Source organism: Formica exsecta, unplaced genomic scaffold (genome assembly GCF_003651465.1).
Source record: "Formica exsecta isolate Colony F162 unplaced genomic scaffold, ASM365146v1 scaffold303, whole genome shotgun sequence".
Classification (NCBI taxonomy): Eukaryota; Metazoa; Arthropoda; class Insecta; order Hymenoptera; family Formicidae; genus Formica; species Formica exsecta.
The window spans coordinates 236,004-263,656 of NW_021850289.1; the positions used below are offsets into that span (position 1 = coordinate 236,004).

General features: G+C 35.2%; 1 protein-coding gene across 2 annotated transcripts in view; it reads right to left on the reverse strand.

Annotated features, from left to right (window-relative positions):
- LOC115237664 overlaps nt 1–27,653 on the reverse strand; it is a 106,704-nt gene that overhangs the window by 56,742 nt on the left and 22,309 nt on the right. The window lies entirely within an intron of this gene.

Consider the following 27,653-nt stretch of genomic DNA (forward strand, 5'->3'; position numbering starts at 1 on the left):
TTTTCATCTTTCACAGGTATACATCGGATTCTTTGTACTTCCGGGAGTACTTGCGAGAACTGCGTGTATATGTATGACTCAGATGACGTTCAAGAAATTATACGAGCGTAACGTATGTAAAGGGAATTAATGTGAAAAAATAACGTTTCTCTGTATTTGTGACAATAAAAATTTTTTAAATTTGTTTATATAAAAAATTATAGTGATAATGTTTTTTATTATTTGCGTTATGATATTAATTTATCGAGGTAACTGCATTCGTTAGTTTTCATCTTTTCAATTTGTAACTTATAAAGCATATTTTTTTCACGTTTCAAACGTCAATATGTCAAAACTAATATTATCGATCAATTTCCTTCTGTTTCTAAAACACGAATATATACAACGATAAATCCGATCTCGCGTAAACTGTTTTTGCTCTTTTCTCCCTCTCGGGATTGGCCTCGTACATGAATCCGGAATACGAGCGAGCTTTGTAATTTGCCTCGCGCGTTTCAGAAAATAGACAAGTAAAATTTGCTTCCCAGAATTACAAATAAACTCGGTTTAACGCGATTTTAATAGCGATATTTTGATATGGAACTTTGATTAGACATCATCAAGTTGCCATAATTTCACGGCTCATAGAATTCCGTATGGCGGGCGTAAGAGTTCGCTTAAAGAGAAATTTGTCTGAAGCAAATTCACGCTTCGTTTATCGATTCTGTCGCGTAACGATCTCAATTTGTCCATTCAAATTAAATAGATTAAAACAACACTATACGTAAAGTAATTCAATACAAAGAGATTATTCTGTTTATGTGTGTGTGTCTGCAAAGAATCTGAATGAGATAATTAACTTTTTTATACAATTTAAATTTTCGCAAGTGTACCAAACATTTCTCAATATTAATTTTCGTAATAGCGATTAAAGAATGCTTTGCATATGTTACAGTCAAAAGAATAATTGACGCGTAAATTACATAAAATATAACTTATTTATTAATATCGCGTACACAAAAGAATCTAATATCGCTTTGATGAAACAAGATAAAAATAAAAAACATACTACATTAATTAAAAGCTTTTCGTGAACATTTGAAAAACATCTTGAAAACGATATATTTCAGGCGAATATTTCAACGAAAATTTATATGAGAATTGTGATTGACTTATTATAATGAGATTAAAGCGAGCTTTCTATGAAAATGCTTAAAACACCATTTTCTGTGAATTTTACATTAAGTTTGCTATCTAGGGAAAATAAAGATTAAAAGTTGAAACGTGATAGGATTAAGACCACGTCATCAACTCGGTCGCAAGTTTGAAGAATTCTAGCGAGATTATAATAAGCAGATTGTGAAGTTGCTTGTTCACTTCTTGTCATGGAAAATTTGACAGTCCCATATTAATCTGACGCAAAGATAGTATGCCGTATAATTACGTGAAATGATCGAAAACGGAAAATTAATTATTTCGAAGAAAAAGTGTACATAATATTTCTAAATAAACGAGATTCCAAGGCCCCTAAACTTTATCTACTATATAAACTAGATATACATTCCTTGCTAAATGACACTTTGAGAAGCATGTTCTAGTTAAATTATTTGTCCGGAAACGTTTACGGAAAATTTAACCGGCGGTTGATAACGAACGTTATCTTTGCGCTGAAAACTTTAATTAATTGTAACATCTGAAGAGGTACAATTCGTAAAAGTTAAATTTTCTTCGCGATGCATACGTGCGTAAACTTTGAAAATAAAACAGATAAAATGGAGGAAACAGAACTCTGATAACTATATTCAAGAAAAAGTTAATTTGAAGGTATCACACACCTTCGTTTTTACGAACCGCTATACATTTTTCAGGAAATATAGTTCGAAACAGAATCGTAGATTTTATGCATTAAAATTTATTTCACTATCCGTTTTTCATATTTTTTCTATAGAATTCTTTTTATAGAAATGCATATATCAAGAAAAAAAAAATGCAAGTATTTTTATCAGAAACAAGAAAGATATACTTCTACTAATCAAAGTCTTTTCAGATTTGCCGATTTTCGATGAGTTTGAAGTGACTTTTGTTCGTTGAAATTTTAATGAGAAAACTTACAATCTTTTCAATATTAAAGTGATATTACAAATTAATAAAAACTCTAATAAAATATCAGATTTTATTTAAAATTAATTTTAGATTAAATTTCCATTAAAATAAAGATGATTTCAAACTAATGAAAAATTAATGATAGCACAGATACCGGAAAAAATGAAAATTTTGTATCATTGTAATTACATGATATATATGCATAAGAATAAATCCGCGAAAAATATAGATAAAGAAATATAATAATGTCTTTGAATATAAAAGAATCTCCAAGTACATATATAAAATATTTTTAAATAAATTTTTATATTTATACGAATCTATACTGATTGAAGAGAAACACATGGATACAATAATTAAATCACTGTTGTTCAAACACAAACGTAATGTTATTTATTTTAAAAAGGATGCATAAATTTATATTCCAAACGCGCGTTCTCAATGTTCTCAAGAAAATGCCAAGTGCTACGTTTTATATCTAAATTTATTTCCGTTAGAGATTTTTGCGCGTACCATGACTATTTTTTCAAAAAAAAATTGGATTTGCTACTTCGTAGAAACAAGCTGCGTAAATATTGATACCGATGTTTGCACGAGTGGAGCAGTAGCGATCGCGCTCGATGTTATCCGAAGCACGTTTGCGGCAGAGTAAACGAAACGGGCGAGCGAATGGTGAAGCATACAGCCGGTGGTTCTTCACTATCGAAGGAACAGACCACCGACGAAGTCGATATCGCAGCTCTCTGCTTGCCACCTGTAGTTACGCACCTCGTCACGTCATATTCTTATCGGCATTCGCGTATTTTATCTTCAAAGAACTGTAATACCAGATACATAGATATCGCGTAACAGCTGAAATTCCTATCCTATGGTGTATATTAAAAAATTCAAATACTACTATATATCGTGCATGCACGGGTGTATGAAATTTTAAAGTTTAGCCCGCATCTATTTTTTGAGCACTTTAAATATATATATATATATATATATGAGCTGTTTATTTAGAAAACGATGTAAATATTTGGTCAATAAGTGCGTGTATATTTTAAAATATCTTAATTTTAAATAAAAATTTTAAATTTATAACGTTTGCAATAGTTTACAAATGCACAATTAAGGATTTAATAAAAAACCGATGTATATACCAGAAATACAAATTTCAATTTTGTAGACTAAAAGTTGAAAGAAAAGTTAAATTAATCATTTTCAAAGAATGATTTGACTTTGAATGAGTACGTCTTATAAGAATATATTAAGCGGATTCAAACACGTGGAAATATCCAAGACTAAATCGATATCCATCGTATATATTTGGCCGTGTAATAAAGCAAAGAGAGTAAATTTTGAAAAAGTTTCAGGGATAGAAGAAAGTTTCATACACACTCGATATAGCAATTATCCCGCGAAACGAGACTGGTACAAATTCCATTACTTTTTACATTAATAGCTATAGTTAATATATAGTGTAATTAAAAATCAATGCAAAAGCTTTGATGCGTCCAATATATGTTATAAATATCCCATGTATGTGTGACCTTTCGATTAGCCTGTTGATGAGCTACTGTAATCACTTAACGTGTAATCGTGCAAATTAGATTGGATGGACTATATATATTAATATTGCGGCTGTCACGTTATTAAATTGTGAACAACATATTGTATTCATTATTATAACGTAGCAAATCAAATATGTATATTTTACATTAAAGTGTTGATTATGAATCAGCATTTCGTATAATCAATGCTTTTGAAATCTCATTTAAAAAATATTTTTTGGTATAATTATTATTGCTTGAAAACAAAATTATTTGTTTAGTAATATTTTATACTTATGAAATAGAATAACACTGTCACATACACATATTTAGAAATATTACACATATTTTTGCATGAGTTATTCGTTAAATCTCATTAAACTGTGATATTACATATATGTATACATATACAAATCCGATATGCGAACAAGAGGGTGAGTTTATGATTGAATGCATATAACATAACCCTTTAAGAATATTAATAATAAATTATGGCAATAAACAAAGCTACAACTTATATTTCATATTTTCGAGAACTGTCGATATTTCAACGAAATCGCGTATAGCTTTTTCGGCTGGGATTTAACGCACGTCTGACTTCATCTCGTTCTTTTCGATTGGAATAAGTGCATCGTCTGATACATCCAATAGTGAGAAGATTGACTATAAAACACCAGTATATCCCGTACTACGTCAAAGTGCATTGACTTTATCCAGTATTAACGCATTTTATCATCTTTTCCATAAATTCTTTTTATTGATTTCATACATGACGCACACTTCGTTCGGTTTCTTAAATTTTCAGATGAAAAATAAAAATTCATAATTAAAATATGTTTATATTATTGCGCAATATATTGATCACTTTGCGATCTTTATCACCATGGTATTAATAAAGTTTTTCGTATCATCCGAAAAAGCTCACTCTTATCAAATTTACGAGAATGCGACACAAAGCCGGAAAGAAAAAAAAAAAAAAAAAGAGAAAGGAGCCAAGTAGACATTCGCAACGATGCGAGATGTACTGAGAGCATCGCGGGATACGCGTATATTTCTAAACTAAAGAATATATCCTTTTCATCGACGGTAGCGGAAGTAAAGGGCGCGAAATGGGAGAGAAGCTGACTCCCTTTGGGATTCGAACGGAACGAAACTCGGCCTGAGAGCAGCCCGATGCTACTCGGGACTTCTGAGCACGTAACTCGACGCCCGGATGGGAGAGCAGAAGAATAAGAAAGCTTACGGGACGACATAAAGGCCTTCGAGCCATGCACTGGCCTTCCTTTTGTCTTCATTCGTTCGTGCTTTCATCCTATCTCTCACCGGCTACGTTACTTCGTTTCCTTCTGTTCGCATAAAAATTCTCTCGACGGATTTCAAGTAGCTGCTTCTCTCTATTCCGACTTTGTCTATCTCGTCTTCGTTACTAGATGAGAGTGTCGCATTTTTGTAAAAGCATAACGCTAAATTGAAAATGGCCACGTATGAATATCCATCATTCTTGTGACAAAGCATCTCAAAACATAACTCACGAGACAAAATCAAATACGCGTCTAGAGACGCGAATATTCTTATGTACATTCCCGTAATGCGAATAAAAATAATATTCATTGTTGCATATTTAAAAAGTAGTGTTACATATCTATCTAAAAAAAGAAAGTAATAATTCCAAGAACAAGCATTTTAAAAGAATTCTTATACAACTCGTACAAACTTGTTTATATCTTTTGTATGTCGAGTCTTCGTATATATAAAAAGTATGAAGAAATGGGCGGAAAAATAAAAGTAATATTCGCGAGATGCCCAGTGAGAAGCGCGAGAGTGGATGCAAAAGAGAACAGGCTTTTATCTCTCATATCGCGAAAAGAAATAAAATGTTCGCCGATTAAGATTGGCCAATGCGATACGGTGAGTCGAGGCCGCGGTCGAATTTCAATTATTCAAATGTATGTACTTCTCAAGAATTCTCTCGCTTCTTTTATGATCCTTACGATCTCCTCATCGGACACGATGTGAAACTGTGTCTGTTATTTCTTTCTCTCCCCTTTTTCTTCACCGATAAAAACAGAGATACCATGAAGACGGCCGCTTCACGCGCCGTCATTCATGAATGATACGCGAACAAATCGAAACTGCGTTATCGATAATGCCTTTAAAATCCAGCCATCGTAATTTCTCGTTTTTCTTCTTTTTCTTTTCTCTCTCGAACGACTGTCGTGAAATACTTTTCCATACGGATCGATTCACGATAACATCCTGACTTATTTCGTCTCGCGCGAAAGTTCCTCAATTCAAAATTCTTTCAATCAGTTTTTCCTCGAGTTCGGATGAGACAAGTATAAATTTAATTATCCATGAAATTGAGGTTGCTCCTTGAGAACAATTTTTTATTAATACAATGGTATATCAAGATGGATCGTGACCATTTTTCTCCTGACCTTTTCTCTTACGTTATCATAAATCACATCATCGCGGCAAAGTTAATGATACCCAGGACCAGGTAGTTGACGCCAGGTAGCAGTTTTGTCCAGAAAAAAAGAAGATAAAAACGTAATCTCGAGACGTCAAACACACAAGCCGGATGTTGGAGAACGAAATGAGAACGTCAGAAAATTCCCAGCTGGTTAAGCGTGAAGAGGCCACCGCCGGCGCCGCCGCCGTCGTGATGTAACCCCGTGGCACTCAGTCCTGTTAAAACATTTACAACACGGAACGCCGCCGCTCTCCTGCATTTTCCATCAGGTGGCGAGCGGCGAATACGTATAGATTAACTTCCACGAAGCCTCCGAGGCATCGGCTGAATTAGAGGCTCCTGTCCCGCGCGGCTCGGTGCGGATGCAATTTATCCGCGAGGATCGAAACACCGTAGACCGCAATTAGGTCACCGACGTGGGTCACGGCGGAGGAGATCAATTTAAAGGCCGTGCCGCCGGCTCGAATGAACACTCGGCCAGTCGATGAATTTCAAGGCAAAATGCGCGTCGCATCCTCGAACTTGATCCACTAATCTTACTCGATATAGAAGAGACATCGATTGTATTTTGACACGTCATAAAAAGAAGTGTCAAGATACAGGATAAATCTTGGTGGATATAAAATCAATTTTTCGAATAATCTTGTAAAATGTTCAATATTTTAGTAATTACTTATCAATTAAAATTCTATTAAAGTTAAATTGAATACAAAAATATTTCTACTTCATTTTTTGAGATTTAAAATTCGATAGCTTTGTTCGTTAGAGTTTCACATTTTTACCAAATTCCAGTGTAAATGCTTATGAATTATTATGAATTTTACAGAGACAGCTATTTAATCAAGCTTACTTATAAAAACATATAAATTAAAAATTAAGTTTATTTACATTTCACATTTATGCATCTATATCTATGTATACATAAAAAGTTTTGGTTAAATTGATTAATTAAATTATATTATTTCTGTTATTTGAGTCTCATCACGTGTATCATAAATGACAAGAGAAAATATTTTTAAACACGAAAATAGATTTAAATAATATCATGCATATCACAATAAAAAATTTTCAAAATTTATTATATTTTTCGAGACTGACATTTTTGCATTTCTGAAGAACGCAATAAACTTTACTGCGGTACAGAAGATTTAAATTATTCAAATTTGCCCCTTTCACACATTTCTCCCATTCAATATCGATTTTTAGATATAGTCTAAAATACACGTTGACGCGTATTTCTTTTTTCATAAGCACTCCAGAAATGGAGTTTCTTAAATTGAGATGTATAAACCACTTCATAAGCTATAAAATTGCCCGCTTAATTATCTCTAAAGGTCACAACATGCCGGATATCGTAATTAGGTCACCAGTGTATACCGCAATTGAAAGCCTATTTAAGCATACATCCATTATCCTGTGTCATAAACCATCAATATGATTTATGGCCTAAATTTATCGATATAGCTCTTAACACTTAAATTTATTGTATCATCTAGAGTTTTGCAAAATTTTCATGCATTTTGAAAATTATCAAAATTTAAATTAATTTGCTAATAAAAATTATAGGATCAAATAAAAATGTACATAATTAAATTACAAGATGCAAGGATAAATACACAATTTAAAAAAAAAAAAATGGAGGCTGATAATCATTCTATTATATGTCTAAAATTCACATAAAATGCAAAATATTCAAGAAGATATATATTCAACATAAAAGAAATTTAATAAAATTGAAATGTGTGTGTGTGTGTGTGTGTTTACTTTGATATGGAATGACAGTTTAGCGTAAAGTCTATTAACGAGTCTATTATATTCACAATATTGCATAGAATATGTTTGGAGGAGATATTCCATATTCCGTAACGAACCCACAAAATCCGTCGTTTAATTGTCTCGGAAGATCGAATTGCGGTTGTCCTACCACAATTAGGTCACTGTCCTTTCCACAGTCGAAACTCAATCGAACGGCATCTACAGCCTTCAATACCACAAACGATAAACAATCAATCCCGATTGACATGGAAAATATTTCCGCTATATAAAGTTTTATCAACCACGTGCTAGTTGCGTCGCAAATATAAAATAAAATTTTTGAGATAAAGATGTTTCTTATTGCATACATAAATCTCATTTGCTCGTGGTTCTAATGACGCGATTTTAAAGTTAAATTAATATTAGTAATAAGATGATTGTAATTGAAAATGCACAAAATACACTTATAATATTTTCATTGCTCTCGTGATGATATATCATATTATCTTGAAATGTTAGCAAATCTGTAATATATATCACTGTGTAGTGAATATTATTATATGAGATGATATTACATGGTCTCTCTCTCGGAAAGTTTTACAGCGAATTTAATCTTACAAGGGACGATATCGAAATCCATCTTGCGGGGCGAAGACAGGCTTAGTAAACTTTATTCGTTATCAGTAAACTATATGCGCGTTCGTATTATTTGCGTTATCTGAGTTATCATCTAAAAAAGCATTAGAAAAGGAGGAAAAGGAAATTTATATCGACATGCCAGATGTCCATCTGGATCATTACGAAACGCGAAGTCTTAAACTTGCATCTTCTTACTTTTCAAATATAAATGTTTATAGCAATGATTGAGAATCGAAATAATTATGTTTGTGTTGCAAAAATAATACGTTATTTGGCATTGTTTCATGCATATAAAAATGAAGTGAAAGATAAAAATTGCAATCGTTTAATGCACGCTTTATCGAGAAGAGATTTCTAGCAGTTTTGTATTCAAAATACAAATTATAATATGCGATAGCTGCTAGGATCAAAACATTTTCCATAACTGAGTCACCGTAATCGTGTACTATAAACAGTCGCTCATCATATAGCAGGAAGTGCATCCCTATATCCGTACCGTTATCGTAAAGTAAGCGCGTGAGACAATTTATTCATTGCATACATATACTCCCCAAGGCCTACACCATCAATTTAAGATCCTTTTTACTTGAGGGAAATATAAGCATTTTTGACGTATCCGAAATACGGTAGAGATACTCACGGGAGTAAATGATGCTTTTCGATATGTTCGCGGTGTATTATATGTTTGAGAATTGCTTTCGTATCAGGGGAATAGATAATTATGATTTTATATCATTTATTGCTTACAGCGTTCGTGTAATAAAATTGTAGGAATAACCTACTATAAGACTTTTGAAATAGAGAAAATTTAATTTGTGTGCCACATCCAGAGAACATCGTTAAATGCAGATATTAATGTTTAATATAATTAAAAATTAATTATATAAATTTTATGAAAAATTATGTAAAACAATTTTATATTTATTTCACGTATGTGTTTAAGAATAAATTTTATATTTAAAATTTTTTACTTTTTTCGATAGATTCTCTATTTAATTTATTCAATTTATATTACAGTTATAGTAGGAGATCTATCATAAATCCATGATATATATCGATTATTAGTAACTTGTATTAGGTTATACAATCAAAGGTTTGTTATACAATCGTTGTAATGACTTCCATGCACGTAGATAGATCGATAACCGTGAGATGAAAAATACGGCCTGATACAACTATTGCTCTTGCAAAAGTTGGAATGAAAGCGCAGTACAATAAGCAGGTCATGATATTGTGTAGTAACATACGAAACTTTCATTCGTGTGCTCGCATCATTATCGTGAAGAAAGCCATTATTTACTCGTTAGATTCTTTTGTGATGATCGGTCCTCGGCTCTTTTTTATATTAGCACTATATGTGCGGTGAAATACGAAGACTATTAAGCATTTAAACAAAAATCCAATGCCGAAAAATGACGTGTATCATTAAAAAACAATGACGTTTCGAAACTGCAAGTAAGAAAAAACTGCAATAATTTAGGCGCACGCAAAGATCGATACAAAATGCAAATTAACAAGTGACGTCGCAGAAACTCATTGTTGAAAAACTCATTTCCAGCGTAAAATTAACATTTACGATCGTATAGAATTGTTATGTAAAAACGTAACACTTTTTATGGAAACGTTTAATAATTGCGAAACAAAATTTAGCAAATTTTTTCACTTTATTTTTCGATGAAATATTCCATTAAATGTATGGCGTTTGATGACTAGGACATTGTTAATTGCGTTGGCCAAAATAAATGAAGATATGTGTATTAGAATTAGGTCGGCACCCTGAAATATGTGACACTGGAATATGCATGTATTTATCTATTCTATCCACGTATATATGTATATGTGTGTGTGCGTGTATGTGTGTAGCGATGAGAAGATAAAAAGTACAAAACCATCTCCCTCGACGCTTCTGTAAAGCAGCAAAATTCCTTTCGGCCGTATTATCTCATTTTCACGCAGGAACAACTCTTGGAGGGTTGCCGGGCAAATCTTTTAACCCTTTTTAGGGTAAAAGTGGACGGGGGTTTTTTAAATGTTACAGAACTTTATAAAGCGACGCTCGCGGCATGTCGCATGCTGCTTAGCATTTGATCGTGATATCTTTACGAAAAAAAGGAAAGATAACTTTGTGCCTATAATAGCATTTGAAACAAATTCGATAGAAACACCTATATATCTTTATATCATACTATTGTCAATGAATGTTAATGTTGCCAAGATTGAATATCAATTTATTAAAAAACCTGTTCTCTCTCTCTCTCGTATATTATTTTCTTTTGCAAAAAAAAGTAAATTTTTTGTGAGTATTTGCAAATTAATAAATATCTCGAAAAAAAATTACTTATATCTTATTCTCGTATTTTTCTGCTTTTTACAGATTCAGTTTGTTAATTAAAAAATCGTGTGAAATAGTGTGTTAGAAATTTTTCCATATGTGAAATTATTCTCGCTTATTCAAAGAAAAAGTGGATTTAAGTAAAAACTCTACAATTTGAACAAAAAACATTAATCTGAAAAAATATATATTATACATAAAGTCAGAAAATATTTGAATTTGTTTCTTTTTCTTCTCTTTGCCCCTTTTCCAAAGATCTTCTTTATATATTCTTCTAGTTGCATTAGATAAGAATTCGTCAAACGGAAACAAACTATCTGGCGGGATGAAAAAGGATGCGGGATACACGAATTTACATATGACTCGTATAATGCGAAACTTTTTCGACTTTAAATCTTTCAAACTTTGTGGCATCCATTTTAAACATGCCAGGCAAGTTTCTTATAGAGTAAATGCATAGGTCATAATGCGCGATATGCATACGTCAGGGCAAGACTAGAAAAAAGTGAAGAGAAGTTTCGTGCATTTAAAAACGTACTACTGATTCTCCGATGATTGTCGGGCAAGTTTAATCCAGTTGCTCTCAGTGTCGGATAATTTCAGATAATTATAAAATCATCTCTAACAAAAACAAAAAAAAAAAAAAAAAAATTGCGAACAAGTCGCAATAATTCTAACTATTACATTCCATCAAATTTTCGGTTAAAAAAAAAAAAATTAATGACTTTTGGACAATAATGACGCACACGAGATGTTTAGATACAAGTGCGCTTGTAATTTGCTACGTCAGTATAGTTTTAATTGATTGTTATCGTGATGATATGATTGTTATGATTCTTATTGTTAGTATTACTAATAAATAATAACTAAATATTTCCGTTGGGGATGTTAAGCCACACCTCTTCGTACGACTGTCGGATGGTTAAAAATTGCTATGAAGAGACTATGCGTGAGACATTAAAGCGGACAACTATGTGATTAGCAACCGCCATTATTGAGCCAAAACTTCGTGCTGGGTTATATGAATGTGATGCGATTCGCTTTCTTACCGTCCAACGACACGCAATGCCTCCAGACGAATATGCGCATCTCTGCGAGGTCCGAGAATCGCGTTTCTACCTGGATCAGGCTAACTATTCTCCCAATATTCTCTTTTTTTTTTCTCGTTTTATTTTATTACGAAAGATTTGTCACACCCGCATTGCCGCGCACAATTATCGCGTCGGAGAAACAATTTTTCGCGTTCGATATTAAAGCGATTATCGTTCTGGCTGTCGCCAGAGATTCTGTTCATTAAGCGTAGAAAGTGTGTTCCCGTTCGTTACTGTTTTCTGTGGATTTTGGCACGTTTTGTGGCACACGGTCGATCCAATTGGAAGACTCGGTGACCCGGCGGGTTTTTAAGGACGCAGAGAACCGTGCAATCTAATGATGCATTCTGATCAATGAGAACCGGCGACTGTGTACTCTTGGCGGGCACCCGGTTGACGAATAACGACAATCATCTTCATCGATCCCCGTCGTTCATCCATATGAATGAGACACTAAATATATCACGGTCCTGATGCTCCTCTTTTGCTACCCGAGATCGGCCCTGGCAAAACCTTATGTAGCGAAAGCATTCTTTTAGCTCCCACGATTGCACTGGCTATTTATTTTTCTAGACTCTTTGCACCTTCGCTTCTTTTTTAACGATATAATATAATTCAATTATGAGAATTATTCTCTCCAAATAATATATTTATCGCGTCTTTGTAGCTTCAGTTTTTTTTAACTGAAAATATTTCTTGGTCTTGAAATGTAAATAATAGAAAAAAGAAGCAGGATTTGTTGCTTGACAATAAAATTAATCTTCCGTGTAGAATAGGAGATCACGTGTGAGCGAAAGAGAGTTCAGTGCTTCGACAGTACAATGTGATTTTCGTTTTGTATTAATGTACCGATTAATATTTCAATAGAATCAAACATTTACTTCAACCCACTGACTAATGGAATTTTATATTACGATCTTTTTCTCGCGAATGTTATTTATTACTATTCATTATTATTAGTTTTAATTAAATTAGTTTTTATTAAATTTATAATAATTTCGAACAACGAGAATCCCATATCACTTTTAACTCATAACTTTCAAGATTTTCTAAAATATGCTATCTTTCTCGAACATTCTCAGATGATTTTACCTTTCCTCAATGATTTAATGAATTTTCTCTTTGCTCCTTTATCGTTCTTTTTTATTACGTTTGCTTTCGCGTTTTAAATCAAATCACTCATTCACATTGTTTACTTCGCGCGCCTTTAAATTAATTTATCGATTCAGTCAACAACCTCTCTTTCTCTCTCTCTTTCCCTCTCTCTCTTTCTCAGGTGTACTCTTTTATTCCCTTTAAGTCTCTTCATTTACGTCATGTCCGATCGGATGCATTAGCGTGCCGTTTTTTTTTCTTTTGCATTTTCCGTCGCGAGCCGACAACCGTGTCACCGCCGGAGAATAATATCGAGAATAGCGGAGTGTCCGTGGAGGTCCTCCACCGTGGCGATGCTACGCGGCAGGACGATACGACGTAACTGCTCTCACGAGGTCGGCTGCCCGCGAACAGTAGGGTGGGACAGGGTGGGCGCACCGACTGGAGGTCGCTGTGCGGAGTGTGTGCACACACCCGGGACTAAGGAAACTGAGGACCAACTACTGTGCGGAACCGAGATAGAGAAGGAAACTGTTAGTTGGAGGGAGAGAGAGAAAGAGAGAGAGAGAAAGAGATGGAATGAGAGGGGATGGGGGAGAAACAGCGAAGTGGAGAACGGGGTACGTGCAACCTGCGCGCAAGCGCGCTGCAGCCTCCATGGGGTGTAGCCGTCGCTGCATTGCCTAACCGTCCACCGAGATGCATATCCTAAGTCGTGGACAGGTAAGGATTTTCCGCTTTATTCGCTCGTATTCTACTTTGCGTATCCTTTCGTTGCATCGCTCGAGCCTTGACTTGCTTTTTTTTTTTTTTCCTCGTCGCTCGTCCTGGTGAACGATCTGGACCATCTTTCCCGAGTAGTATTAACACGAATCGCATAATAATAAACGCAGGAAAAGTATGTATATCTAACCATCCGCCGACGAAAGATATCAATAATATTTATTTATTTATTTTTTTTTTTTTGTTATATACCAGCAGTATTTTGAGAAAAATAATATTTAAAAATATTATGTACAGCGTGTCCCAAAACCATCGGATATTCTTTTAATTAAATTTAACTTAATTGTGAGAGTACTCTCTCCCCTTGTTTCCGAAGAAACCTATTATTCACAGCCGGAAGCGCAATCTTTAAAGTCGAATATCTTGGTTTCAGATATTCAAAAAAGGAAAAAAAAACTGTAGTTAGCATCTTTATAACACGATACTTTAAAATTGACAGATAAGATAAGTTTACGCGAAAATTCGATTCGATTAACGAGGACACGAAAAGCTCTCACTAGATACTTTCCATATTTCGACGCTTCAAAGAAATTTTTCCTTCTTTTTTTACGGATTCAAAGTATCAGATATTTTCCTTACAAATTTATAAATTTATCTACCGTTTTTCCGGAATCAAATTTGAAAGGAAGACAAACATACACTCCATTCAACTTTGCTCTTTTGATCTGATCCTCTCATATACGATCTCATTTCTCATATCGCCTGTACTATATGCCGTTATGTGAAATCTGAACGAATTCACAAAGCGATAAATTTACAAAGCGATTTAACGACATCCGTCACGCTAAAAAGTTTCATGAGCATACATAATTAATCAAAAAAACAAATGCTTAAAAAAAAATGCTAAATATTTAAAAGTTGATTGCCATAAATGTTTTGATATTATCGATTAAAATATTACTTTGCAACTATTTTTTAATAGTAGTAATTTATTTTGATAGTCATCAGGGAGGTTTTAATAATCATGCTAATGCGATCGCTTCCACCTGTTAACCGCGTGAATTTGATTGACGTTTGAAATCTGTCGCGTTTGATATAAGACAAAAACGAGAATGGTAAAAGAGATAAAAGAATGTAAGTGTATGTGTCATGCAAAAATGAAAAAAATCTCGGTACTATTAATAATGATTAATGATCCTCCTATAGAAATTATCTATCCTAGTCTTGTTCCTTGAGTTTATCGGATCAAACGGGATTGACCTGGAAGATTGAACAACTTGAAGAAATCGCTCTCGAGTTTCCACGATATCTAACAGACACTCATATCAATGCCCACTCAGTATTGTAAGATAAGTCACGAGGAGATATCGAGAAGAGATTTGTGAGAAAGTAAAACGTTACAACTATGTCAAGATTATTGCAAATTTAAAGTCAGTTTAATCAAACATCTTGCTTTAGAGTTTGATCTATATGAATTCTTAAAACTCAGCAAAAATGATAAAAAATAATTTAATATATCGATATATTTTTTTTATATAAATTAGCCAAAACAGTTTAAAAAAATAATATAATCAGTGCAATATATAGCATATAAAAGTTGTACAAGCTAATTACTTCTTAAAGTAACGTTAACAATAAGTATAAGGCATCCAATCTAATTAAGATTTATTTAACCTTACGCAAAGTTTAAGCCTGCATTACGAAACAACTATTCATCTCCTTTTTATTACTAAAAATGCGCGCTCGTATATTACTTAACTTGAATTATGTGAAATAACAATTTATTGGTCCTTAGACTTTTTATTAATATTTTTTCCTTTCAATATTTTAAAAATATGATACTATCACACTTTTTATCACCTCTATAATTATGCAATTTTTAAAATGTTAATTTGATGATTATTTTGCATTAATTTTGTCCGCAATACTTTAGTCACGTTTAGGGCGAGCTGCATCTTCATTGCTGTAGCTTATTGATAATGTTGTTAAATGATGCTATTTCTCACAGAGAATAGCGAAATTGGAGTAATTTTGCATTCGTGTTAACGTTGTCATAAACACCACGTTAATAGTACACGCGAATCCTCACTTAGAGCGTTAGCAAGATGTAAAACGGACTTGGCGTAACAGCGCGATGTTACAAGACCGGTCATTATTCACACGGCCGAGTGACATTTTGATGCGCTACATCTAACATTTATCGTGCCATCCCTCTCTAATTCAGGATCATTATACAACCTTACGGTAAAACAGGGAATAGATGGCGAATCGCCCGACAAAATAATCCCAAACGAGAGTAAAGTAAATGAGGGAGAATATTGGATAAAAACTGTGGGTGGATTCTGGGGAGATATTTCTTTCCCTGCGATTTTTTTTCTCGAAGTTGTAAAAATAATTAATTCGAGATGAACGGAAAGCGCAATTCTCTTTTCGCGTACCTTTAATTTTTGCATTTTTCAAATCGGTTTTAATTATTAAATCGAATATATATTGTACCACGGAAAAATCAACACAATACGCTAATCGGATAATGAGTTTGATTGCAAATATTATATATGGAAATCATTTACAATTAATATAAATCTTTTACGTTACTGATAAAAATATCTTTTTAAAGAATAAACATATTATTTTAAAAAAACTATTGACTTTTCTTGTTTTAATTTATCACATTATATTATTTTATTTACATCATTTATAATGATAATTTTAATGTATTAATATATATATATATATATATATATATATATAAAGTATTATTATATGCATATACTTACTATGTTGCGCTATGACTCGACAAGTATACTTGATATTTTTATATTTTGCCACACATTTGTTTCCATGTTTTATAATGGTTTTTGATTTACAAATATGATAAATCCCGTCGTTGAATAACACGAGCGCAAACATTGCGTATGTTTGTTAATACATAATACGACATACGTGGCAATATCTATTATATATATATATATATATACACACACATTATGTAATACTGGTCATTTGACCGCGTATCTCAGTTTTCTTTGTTTAGCGAAAATTAAATGCAGTATTAGCGACTTTGCATTGTGACGATACTCATTATACGGTAATTATTTATGCTAACAGCGCGCCTAAGTTTGTTTCCATTATCTTTAACTATTAAAGCGTTTCAACAATTCTCGCGACACTGACGACGCTATACATCCGGCTAGGTCTTTCAAACTTTTCTCGCCTTTCTCTTAAAACTTTCGCACTCGCAACTTTAAGTATTGGCTCAAACCATAATGACCTATAGGACAAACAAGTCGGAAAACTTTTTGCCAGTCTGACGTTGATCCGCCTTGGCGATGGTTATAATGGGATACAATACTTATAACGATTTTACGTAACGCGTGAGCGACACGATATATCGGCAAGAGATACAAAAATATGTTGAGAGATATCAATGTGTTCACAGGCGATTGTTATCCGGTCGAATAATGTGTTGTAGGATAGACGAAAATAAAAGCACGAGGCATCCAAACTCATCAATGAGAATAAGGTTTTATGTTCCTATATATGTATAGTAACTCAATGCACGATGAATAATATGCGTTCAATTACATAAATCTCATCTCAAAGCCGATAGATCCGTGATCGCCTGCCATCTTTTTGCACGTATCTTCATAATTATATAATTAAAAAAAATATATCTTTCATAAAAAGGAATTTTTCTATATACAGGGTGATTCAAAACAACCTTCTGTCCTTACAATGTCATATACCTGACTCAATTCTAAGACGATTTTTCCTTTGCCAAAATTTTTTCCGAGGCTTAGTTTTCAAATTATAAGCCAAAATAATTAACGAATTACGGGCCGCGTACGCGAGGCAGGCAGGGACGGCGCAACTCACCGTCCGATGCTGGTGATTACGTGGGCGCTCGCTGCGATCAACTGTTTGCTACATGCGATGGGGTGTATGTGTGAGAGAGAACGTATACGCGTATACACACACATTCTCTCTCTCTCTCTCTCTCTCTCTGTCTTTCTCTTTTATACCCATCGCATGTAGCAAATAGTTGATCGCAGCGAGCGCCCACGTAATCACCAGCATCGGACGGTGAGTTGCGTCGTCCCTGCCTGCCTCGCGTATGCGGCCCGTAATTCGTTAACTATTTTGGCTTATAATTTCAAAACTAAGCCTCGTAAAAAATTTTGGCAAAGGAAAAATCGTCTTAGAATTGAATCAGGTATATGACATTGTAAGGACAGAAGGTTGTTTTGAATCATCCTGTATATAAAATTTGTCTTATTATAAAATTAATTAAAAATATCATGTCCAAAATATTATTCAGTCGACAATTTTATGGAGATAAACTTTCACGAGGTCAAAATTAAACTATTAATAAATAAGCTATTAATAGTTATTTTTTATTTTCTCTGAACGAATATATGAAAGCATAATTTTAAATTTGTGCTTCAGATATTGCATGAAAAAAAATATGCAAGAATTATTTCAAGCACATATATTCGTCATATCCTTTTTAATGAATATTTCTATTAAGAACATCCCTTATTAAAACATGTTTCATATAATGCTAAATAGATCATTACGACATCGCGAAAGAGTCTTCCCATACTCTCGTATAAAAATAGAAATATCTTTGTCTGTCTTCGACGTTCTTGAAGAAAATAAAGCCGGATCGAAGAGAGGATCGGCGGACAGGATGGATTTTTAGTTGCCATCAAAGACGCGCTCTCGCCGATTTTTAATTAATGTCAGGTCACGAAGAGAAATGGCACCCCTATTACCGCCGTGTTTTTCAGACTCTGAACGATCTCGACCCTGTCGTTTCTTGGAAAGAATCGTCTATCGAAAATCGATGAAGTCGTCAGCACCCGATGGCTGCCTTTATTACCGGCGCTTTCTAACGTTCGCCGCGCATAATCGTTGATATATATTGGCAAAGTCATATAGACAGCTGATAAGCAAAGTTACCTCGCGGATCTCACATGCAGTGTCTGCAAATCCCTTCATGTTAAGTCAAATGAGAAAGAGCTAATTCTTGAAAATTGCGCGAGCAAATATTTCAATGTACATAATAGAAAAAATAGGGTATTCTTCGGTGAATTTAAATAAAATGACTAATCTTATGAGAATATATGTGAAAATAAGTTAAAAATTATTAACCGTCCAATTCTCCTACGAATTACTTAAATAATTAATAAATAAATAATAAATATGTTTTCTATATATTTTACTCTAAAATTATGCAAGGCGGCCAATTAAGCGCTTAATTGGCAATAAGAACGTCAGCTGTCCTGACATGAGCTCCGTTATTTTAGCAAAAAAATCACCCACTTTATCTTTCTTGAAGAACGTCTTTCTGCGAAGAAGACAAGGAGCACTCGTTTTAACTAAGCTCTCGTATTACGTCCGTTTACATTTCACGAAAGAAAGGATTATAAGCATTTTTATATGGATCAAGTATGAGTTACAAAAAATGAATCACATCAACGTCTCGCCATAAATACTAAAAAGTTTTGGGTATCGTTTCTTTGCTCATCTAATACAACTGAAATATCTTGACACCATTTCACATTTTCTTAAAATGACTGTGTATTCGTATGTTTTACACACATATCTCTCTCACTCATATAATAATGTTATCAGAGAATATTACTTGAACATATCTTATCCTACAACCTTAATTGTAAAAGCTTTTAATTCGCGAAAAAAATATTTATTATTTTCTGCTTCAAATGTTTAATTACATTTTTCCTGGCTAAAAAGGTCAACTCTCTAAATTCATTAAAGAATTTATCGTTAGAATCTAAGATGTGTTATAAAACATGTAGCATAAATATGCGCGAATATATCGCGGTGATAGCGACAATTTAAAAGAGCCAGGCGAACGTTTATACTTCTTACCTTCTCTGCCAAACTTGCGCTTCTTTTTGCCGCCGCCACCTCCGCTGGAGCCGGACGAGCCTTTGCTCGAGCTCTTGTCCTTGCTTTTCCAGCGTCCGATCAACATTTTCCGCAGCCTCCTTCTCAGCGTCTCGAGGGCGGCGTCATCGAAAGCGACGCGGGCGCGGGTGCGGGTGGACGCGCTGCGCGCGTTCACAAACCGCAGATGGCACGTAGCCGCGCGGTACACGCCGTTTGATGATGCGGATGCACGCGATCGAGATGCACGGATCTCATACGTGGCATCTCCGCCGCGCGACACCGCCGTCTCGTCGCGTCGTCCATCGTTGGCGAACGGGAAACGTGCCGCCTCTATCGTCTCCGCGCGAATCCGCCGACGAAACCGCGAAATTTACTCGCGAACGCGATTCCGCGTCTCAGGACGTTGATTCTGTATCTGTAATTACGTCACGTCCTAGTTGCGGGAGCACGAACACGCGGTATCCTTTCGACGGTTACGAAGGGGATATTCTAGCAAACACACGTGTCATCAATTCATATGGTTAGATCAAATATTGCGTGCTTATATAACAATTATAATAATAATTAATTCTCTCTTAGTCACTTCCGAAAGTAATCATTGATTATATATAAATATGCTTTATGAATATCCTCTTTGTAACTATGGTTATCTAAAGCAGTTTGCGAAGCACTTTCTCAATCTGGAATGTCGCGCAATCACGAGCACACGATTCCACTGAAGCAATCTCTAATCGAATGATGCAACTAAATCGTCTTCGAAGCCATAAATTTGCAATCGCACGTTTTGCAACTGAGAACGATATTGTCGATTTCTAAATCTATCCATTAGACAGTTGCGAAAATCGAGAGAAGCTGAAGGAATTCACGGCTTTCTATAACAACGTTTACATATAACTTTTTTCCATTGTCGAAAGAAATATATATACATCCACCTACATTCTATAAACGAAAAATGAAATTTTATCAACGACGTTAGCGAAATAAAGATGCCGTTATTGAGAACGGAAATCTCGAGATATGAGTCGCGTTATGTGAAATGCGTTCAAAATTAAATCCGATTGTATCGGGATGACAAGACCGATTTTGGGGTAAGATCACGCGGATCGTCGCCGGCGTTCCGGCGCCATTGACGTCGCTGCCAGCTTCCGGTCGCAAAGAGTTTTACGGGACCGTGGATGCGTATTCGGGCGTGTGCTGCGAGCAAACCGGATCAGTGGGTCAAAGAAGTGACACAGCCCTTCGCACACACACACAGTAAAGGGCATCCCGTCATAACAGTTTCGTACAACTTTATTTATCCCATCGCTTTCCGACGTCTGAAAACGGAATTGTAGACGCTTGCGAGAGATAGACTATGATGGATAGTTTGACAAAAAGGACGAAGATAACGCGCTCTACTTCTTCGACTACTATGAGTCGTCTCTAGGATTTATGATTTTTGTTATTTTCCATGAAAAACTTTCCTACATTATTCTATCAGAATTTTGCCAAAGGCGTCGACTGTGTTAATTAGACGTCATTTATTATTGTTCAATATCAAAGGAGCGCTAGGTACGATAATACGATATTTTCAACCTGCAGAATTTTCAAGATTTATAACTTTCCCCTCATCTATACTCATTATTCTATCATTATTTACAAAACGCCCATCAAAATACCGTGTTAAACGACAAGTAGCATTAATCTAAAAAATGTAAAAAAATGATTCCAAACAAATCACATTTTTAGTATTGAATTCATCATTACAACATAAATTCATAATATAATAATCATATTAATTGTTTGGCACAATCAGAATCGTGATAAAATCAGATTATAATTAACACGCCACATTTTCATTGATTAGTAATGTTAAAATTATATTACGTAAATGATAATTTCAAATTAATAATCTATATAACGTCACTTATTGCAAAACTCACTTCAATGACAATTCCATTCATGGTTTTGTCAAAGCAAATGAAAACGCGAATCGACAAAGTCTATAAACTCCCTTTCTATAAATGTATATAGCAGTTTTAATAGACTGAAAATTTCCGTCTCGTCCTACAAAAACTATAATTGTGATAATTGCTTTCGTTATTTAATATAATAGAAGTAAAGAATATTGACGAGTCATGCTTTAGAAAGAGAAGCAATCATTATCGATGCTGCCCACATAAGAGATCGATTCATCTTGATATTAACGTGATGTAATCTGACGATACCAAAAGCGAACGAGAAACTCAGCGCTACGTACCAGTTAATTAATGAGGCTAATTGGATCTTTTACTTTTTTTGGCAAAACGGCAATTAATTGCTTTTGCGGATCGAAGCGCGGCCAAGTGAACCGTTATCTCGATATTTATCGCTTTTCGGTACCTTCGACATCACTGAATGTCAATAGAAGAGATTCGAGTCGACGCGGATCATTTGATCGGCACTGCCCTCTTTTGACCGTTCATCCCTCACCTGGCCACTTTACTCTCTGAATTTGTTGATCCTGATTTATGAATTGCCGGCGAAACTCTTCCATAATTGGAACTTATATTCAGCTACACGCTTCTCAAAGCGCGCCGATATCCTGCTGGAAAAATTCCAAATAACGAAATAATGATGTCTGTAACCTCAAGTTACGCTTTATAAACATTGGAAGCGATCATATTATTGATCTTTAAAAATGTTCTCTAAAAGAAAATAAAGACAATATCAGTATGATTGAAGCCGAATAAAATTACTGGTTAGTTTTTAATATTTAGCAACTAGAAAAAGCTTTGTAATCAAAATAACAAATAAGAAATCCAGAAGCAAATTAGTAAGTATGATATATATTGTGTGAAAATAAAGACTAAATTTTTTTTCAATTTTAATTTCCTTAAATTACGATTATCAAGTATCTCTTATATTGATTAAAGACAAAATTTACTTAGAAAATAAGTTGTTACTTTCTTATTTTTGACGTCGTATCATACATAATATACGTAATATCTATGATACATGTTTGTGTGTCGGTAATATTCATACGTAATTATATACGTATAAATATCATTTATATAAGAGACAGAATTTTTCTTAGAAATAATGTCTCAAACGAGAAGAATATAAGTTTGGAAAATAGCTACTACACGCTAGTCTACATGCGATAACAATTACACCGAGGTCAAGGCACTCGATAGTTCACCATATCGACGCTGCTCGCATCGGACTACCGGCGACATATTCCGTTCTCCATTTTCTCGCAGAGCATATTCGAAACTCTTAATCAATGCGATGCGCAAATATGATTGTCATAAAGAGAGAAATAATAGATATCGCGTTCACATTTTAATGATCCTCGATGCGACGATTATTGGCGAATAACGTTTTTCGCATCGAACAAATTGATAATAACAATGGAGAAGTAGAGAAAGAATAGCCGCACACGTTTCGCACTGTGCCGCAACATAACCGTAATGAAGATGGTCGGGAATTTTACCGGTTACGATTAGATGCATCGACGACGAAGAGTCCGTGGTGAGGACGGCGACGGTCCCTCGCGTTTGCGAGGATCGCGGTCGATGCGATGGTCCGCGACGGGGGACGAACTTGAAAGACGAAACGCACCACCACGACGACTGCGACCACCACTACCTACACGTCGTTTCACGGGACGGCAGACGTAGCGCACCAGCACCACCACTAACTACCTGGACCCGGCGATTTTCTCCCTTAGCTATACGACAGCCGAGATGTCTTACGCGACTTGTCTTGCGAGACGATCGTACGCGTACTTCTTGTCCGCGACGACTCACGGCGACGAAGGTCGCGATCGATCGGTACTTTTCGAAAAAGACTCCCCCGCGTACGACAAGGGTCGAGTGTGGGAGACACGGTGACGGTGGGATACGAACCACCACCACAACTACCAGCTACCGGCTACACGCTACACGCTACACGTCGTTTCACACGGTGCACCGGCACCGGCAGCAGCACCAACGGCAGCAGTGGCAGCACCATCAGAGACTGCGACCACCACTACCTACACGTCGTTTCACGGGACGGCAGACGTAGCGGCAGCAGCGCACCAGCACCACCACTGACTACCTGGACCCGGCGATTTTCTCCCTTAGCTATACGACAGCCGAGATGTCTTACGCGACTTGTCTTGCGAGACGATCGTACGCGTACTTCTTGTCCGCGACGACTCACGGCGACGAAGGTCGCGATCGATCGGTACTTTTCGAAAAAGACTCCCCCGCGTACGACAAGGGTCGAGTGTGGGAGACACGGTGACGGTGGGATACGAACCACCACCACAACTACCAGCTACCGGCTACACGCTACACGCTACACGTCGTTTCACACGGTGCACCGGCACCGGCAGCAGCACCAACGGCAGCAGTGGCAGCACCATCAGAGGGTGAGAGGAGTACATTGCCGGGACGCCCGGAGAGTCCCGGCTATACCATCTCCCTCGCCACCCTTCCCGGCCTCTTTCTCTCTCCTTCTATCCTCTCGTCGAGTGACGTCACGGGAATGGAGTCGGGGATCGATCCCGAACGCCCACCTAGGCCGCATCCTCTCTCTCTCTCTCCCGAACGGTACTGACCGGATAGAAAACATTCGACCGTTCTCTCGCGACGACCTCCAGCGACCCCCGGATATACGTATGTATGTACCCAGCCGGCACCCGGCACCCGGCACCCGCCACCACGCAACGGAAAGGTGCGCAAGGGCGTAATTCCTTGCCGGATGGAGCACACCGTTCCTCCAGCCGGTGCAGCGCGATCTCGCGAAGGGATGAAACGGTACGCGGGAAAATGGAATAAGGATAAATGAAACGAGAAGAACGCGCCTTGTCAAGGCACAAGTTTCACAAAAAAAACTATTTTCACGTATATGTTGAAGAAAGGGGGGAGGAGAGTTTAATACATAATTTCCGAGTAAAGAAAAATTATCCTCTTATTATTATAATTTGGATATTTGAACGTAGCTTTGCAGAATACTTGTATATGAAACGCGTTTATCCTCGTAATGTTAATGGAATTTTTTTTTTTTTTTTTTTTTTTTTTTTATGCCGTCAAGAAGTGACTGAACTGTAATCTACCTTGAGATTGGTTGTAAACTATCATTAAGTTGTAGGACAAAATATATAAATACAAAGATTTATTGCAAAATGTTAATAGATTGTATAAAAATTAAAAAAATGTTTTGATTATAGAATTATTTGCTTTGATTTGTATTACTTTTTATGATAACACAATCTTTATCTATATATATACATATAGTCATATAAACGAATAATGTAGTGATCCTCAAGTAAAATTATTAATTTCTTTATTGCTCAAACAAGTATATTATATTCTTATTGTTGCACGCACAAGAGAAAATAAAATTTGATTTACAGTAACGCGTATTATAAACATTTCCTTAGAATAAAAATATTCAAATTAGCAGCGGTATCATTTTCGCATCGGTCTGAAAAATATTTTAATAATTCGAAAAAATTTAAACAGTTTATACGATAACAATTATATTCATTGTCTTTTTTGGCAAATGTAATGTATTAATTTTAATTAATTAAAAAATAATATAAATATGCGTAAGGATCGATTAACCTCGTAAAATAAATTAATTATCATAAAAATGTCGATATATGCACAATAATATAATTAATGAGAATAAAGTTGATATACCAGTTAATGTGCGCTCATTGTTTCCTCCTTTACGAGGTCGGAATGCGTTTTGGCACGACTCTCAATTCCGAACATCGAACATTCAAATCTGCATCTGCGGATCGGTTAATCTGCATAGATATTGCACCATGCATCGCGCGTGTCGAAATTCGGCAAACTATTCTACTTCCCTATCAGGAATTCTTTTGTCCCCGGAAATCGCTTGTGCGCCAATTCAGCGTTCAAGTGGCATTAAAAGAAGGGTAACGTCCTCGTCCATCATCTTTGATCTCCGATTTTTCGTCGCTAGGTTTAGAGGGAAATCCAACGAAACCGACGTCTGTGACGTCTGAGAGAAAAGAAAGATGAAAAATCTTTCATTTTTTCGATTAAAAAAAAAAAGCAAGCTGAAAGGATTCGATTATCGATTTCGTTTCTTTGCCTATTCGATTATTAAAAAGAAACATTAAATCATTTCGCTGTATATTATACATATATGTATAATTGAGTATTTAGCAACTTTATAAACATGAAATCTTTACTCCTGTCTCTATTCAAATAGACAAGATTTAAATAAATTGTATTAAAATTAATTAATTTCAATTATCCTGTGGATATAATATAAAAATAATAAGGCACGATAAAAATATCAGAAAACTATTGTAATATGTCTGACGGCGATAATAAAATATAAAAATAATTCTTATCTCTCTTTTTTCACATCTTTTTTTAACGATATTTAACGAAAATCAACTCTCTCTCTCTCTCTCTCTTTTGACACACATATGATTAAAGGATATTAATTTGTGTAAAAGAATAATTCGTGTTATTTTTAAAAAGTACAAATGTACGGACACAAAAGAAATTTTTAAGCATTATTGTATATTAAATCATATCATATTATGATGCTATATATTTTCGACAGAGAGCTAGCTTAAATAGTAAGTCGTGAGAGCGATGCAGCCATTCTGTAAAAGTCTCTTGGGAATCAAAAAGAACATCTTTGTCAGGCAGCTAGATTTTCTGCAACGTATATCTAGAGTTGCGCACTTTCTGTATATGTACTTTCAAAGCTATAAAATTTTAATATAGCGCAGTACGACTCGTGGATTTTACATAAACAACAGTGAAGGTACTTGAAATTACAGTTTGAACAAACAGATGACCACACATTTCGTACGTTGCTACGTTTTGCTTTTTTATGCATCTACTTTTCTTTCTTATTCCTTATTTATAAAATAAAATTTATCCACACAAAACAATAGCACTTTTAAAATGTATCCGCCGATTTGATTAAAAAGTCATAAATAAACATGGATAAGATGTGTAATACAATGATACATTTCATTAAAAAGATATTATATGCACACACACACACACACACACACACACACACACACACACACGGATATATAATAATGAAATAAAAAAATCATCATAAATTTATATTTATATATAATATATGATGCAGGATTATTATATCGACAATAGAGATTTGCGCGAAGTTGCGTTTTCTTCCGTGTAGGCGATTCGACGGTCGGTGAAGCGACATTTTACGCATCGGACATTGTACGCGTTGAACGTTTTACACAAGTGCAATGTCAGTGACCCTATTTATTTCAGTCTAGAAGAGAACTATTAATTGTGACTGTTCTCTGTTCGCCTTGTGGAAAGACCATCCAGAGACATGATTCTATTCATTCTCTAATAGTCTCTGTCTAATATAAAATAATATTGCTTCCTCGCTTTTATATTTTGTTAGGCGTCTGTGGAAATACGTCGGATATTGATGCGCATTTCTATCAAGCAAGAATTAAAGATGGAAAACCGTAGACTTTATTTCGATAACACGTATCAATCTTCTGGTGATAGAAAAATGTCTTTTACGTATTTGCTATATTATTTATTATATAAATTAATTTGCTTTTTATCGATTTACTTTTATTTAATTCGAATGTAATATCTTTACAATTATTTTCTTGTATTTACTTGTTTATTTTGCGCGAATGTTTATGTGTTTATATCGCGAAAGAGATCTTGCAGCAGCCTATGGAAAACGGAAATCTAGGTAAGATCTTTTCGCGCATATTAGTGTATTCCATTCTCTGTATATTCGAAGAGATTCAAGCTTATGCGAGAACGCGATGACGCTCATGCGTTCGTTTCTCTTTTACTCCTCTTCGGTCGTGAACGTGCTTTACTGAACGTACGATACCGCGATCCGTCTTAACCTCTTAAGAGGCTCATTCGAATGCATGGTCATACGCCGTCATGCCGTGCGGTTTGCATCTTGTTTAAATCGAATTACGACCTGCAAAGCACACCCTCATTCCGGGATTACTCGCCGAAAAAGCGTCCGGTCTATTCTCGCGACTTCCC